Source organism: Bombyx mandarina, chromosome 11, assembly GCF_030267445.1.
Source record: "Bombyx mandarina strain Sakado chromosome 11, ASM3026744v2".
In the NCBI taxonomy this organism is placed as follows: domain Eukaryota; kingdom Metazoa; phylum Arthropoda; class Insecta; order Lepidoptera; family Bombycidae; genus Bombyx; species Bombyx mandarina.
The window spans coordinates 11,449,058-11,451,368 of NC_143218.1; the positions used below are offsets into that span (position 1 = coordinate 11,449,058).

The 2,311-nt window shown below is 33.1% G+C and overlaps 1 long non-coding RNA gene across 1 annotated transcript; it reads right to left on the reverse strand.

The window, feature by feature from the left end:
• Positions 1–303: 303 nt before the first annotated feature.
• LOC149502023 (uncharacterized) lies at positions 304–2,058 on the reverse strand. The gene is made up of 2 exons (XR_016323810.1): positions 1,776–2,058; positions 304–651 (listed from the first exon to the last, which is right to left on the reverse strand). It is a non-coding gene; the product is annotated as an uncharacterized LOC149502023 (long non-coding RNA).
• Positions 2,059–2,311: the final 253 nt, after the last annotated feature.

The following is a 2,311-nucleotide window of genomic DNA, read 5'->3' on the forward strand; positions in this document are numbered from 1 at the left end:
GACAAAATATACCTACAAAGAATAAATTAAAAAAAAACAAAAATATTTAAAAGCTTAGAAAGATTTTATGAATAAATAGAAAAGATATTTGTAAATTGGTGTTGTAATTTTTTCTTCTGAATTATTTTATTTTTACATGTTGGAATTTACATTTCGTTTCTGATTTATTTATAATAGTAAAACTGTAACATTAAATTGAAAATCTTGAATATTCCATTCTAAATTAGAGACTTTTCATAAATTCATTGTCATTCGTTCTCTTCGATAAATATTCTTTTTATTATGAATATATTGAAAAACGTATTGACAATAGGGTCTTTTAAATTTTTTTAATTAAATTTTACAAGATGTTCTTTAAATGCATTTGACGTTCTTTGTCTTCAAAATGACTACAAAAATAAAGTTAGTAGCAAGGTAAGTATGTGTAATGCAAAGTCCCTCTCAATGGTAGAGGTCAGAGCCGAGACTGCACCGCGTGTCTGTGTTGGTTTAAGTGAAATCGGGCGATGCACCGTGCATTAGTGTGCGTGGGTGCCGGCGCAGCCTCCGTGCGTCTGCGGCCTGTCTAGACGTTCCCCCTTCCCGCGCCGCACTGCTCCAACCCTACACCCGCGGCACCCGACTTCTCATTTTGCGGTTACCAGCTCTCAACTAATGAATTTTTTTTTTTAAAAGTATTATATAAAATAACTTTTCTACTAGTTAAGAATATAGAATCTATTAACAGAATTAGATATCACTACATAATATAAAACAAAGTCGCTTTCTCGGTCCCTATATCCCTATGTATGCTTAAATCTTTAAAACTACGCAACGGATTTTGATGCGGTTTTTTCAATAGATAGAGTGATTAAAGAGGAAGGTTTATATGTATAATAGCATCCATTAAATAGTGGAGAAATCAATAATAAATTACAGTTTCCGAAGCGAAGCAAGGGCGAGTCGCTAGTTAGTATATAAAGTATGGATCTGGGATAAAAATATATAATTTAAAATGATGAGTTAATAAAAGTTTAAAATTTGCTAAAGTGTTCGTCTTTGTATTGTAGTATAATTTAGATTTATACGATCGATTTCAACACCGTCATTCATCGGCATTTGAGCTTTGACATCATTTAAACATAATGGCGAATTTAAAGTGCATAATACGTGTGTAATTTAAAATGTATTTTGACAAGGTGAATTTTGTTTCGCTTTTTCGAATTTTGTTATGCTTTTATTATTTACGGATGAAGATTTTATATTGTATTTCAGTTTAATGTGTATTTTTATAAAGGTCATAAATTAAATGCAGTTGGTCGCCATAATAATAATTAGTCATTGTACTTATGAATGTATGTATATACATATGCATCTATGTGACTAGAAAAACAGAACCGTATTCGAAATATTGAAATTGGTAAAATTTATTACATAAACGCGAGAAATAACCCTAAAAGTGATTGAACTCATTTCGACTGGGAAACCATTTATGAAATTTATGAAATGAAAAGATATAAAAATACGCCGTCAGCCATTCATGATTTTTTTACTTTTAAATAAGTATGTAACACGTTAACAACTACGTAACTATTAAAAAAAACACAACACAAAAAATAAAATTATCAAAAAATCATTAGCCAATTTATTAATTGAAATTCAAAATCAATCACACGCATCAGATTGGATCTCCTTGAATATGCTGGCCGTATGTCAAAGTAAGCTCTCTAGTACCGAAACGAACAACAGTCCCGAGAAAAACCAGCGAAACGAATTCATCGTAATTATCGACTTACAATGAAATTATATTTGTCAGAAGTATCAATGTGTTGTAATCAAATCCTATTCAGCTCGATCGGCGGGGGGCTTCGTAGACGGGCAACAAAAACGTTGAAGAGAATTCAAATTTAGCGCTGGATGGGTCTGCAACCGCGGCCAGCCGTCGCACCCGCGCCTCTCCACCTAATAAATAAGCTTCGGTACAATGTGAACGGCAACTTTGTTTTTGTACATAACTATAAATAGACCGGTAAAGTAAGTGTGAACACCTGCTGAAGTCGGCTGGATCTTCGGTCACGCCAGACGAGCCGGATCACCGATTCAGATACCCTTACAAAGTTTAATATGTTTATTTATTTATGTATTCAGTTTGTCTTCTCGCGGCAATCGCTTACGATGTAACAGTTTTATGAATTAGCAGTATTAGGCGTGTATTTAAATGAAGTCTGAGTTTCTAGTGGATGCACACAGAAACAATATGTGATTGGTATTGTTTTATGTTCTTAGTTATATTCGATCTTAGACGCTCTGTCCTTTGTTTAGGAGTTCTTTT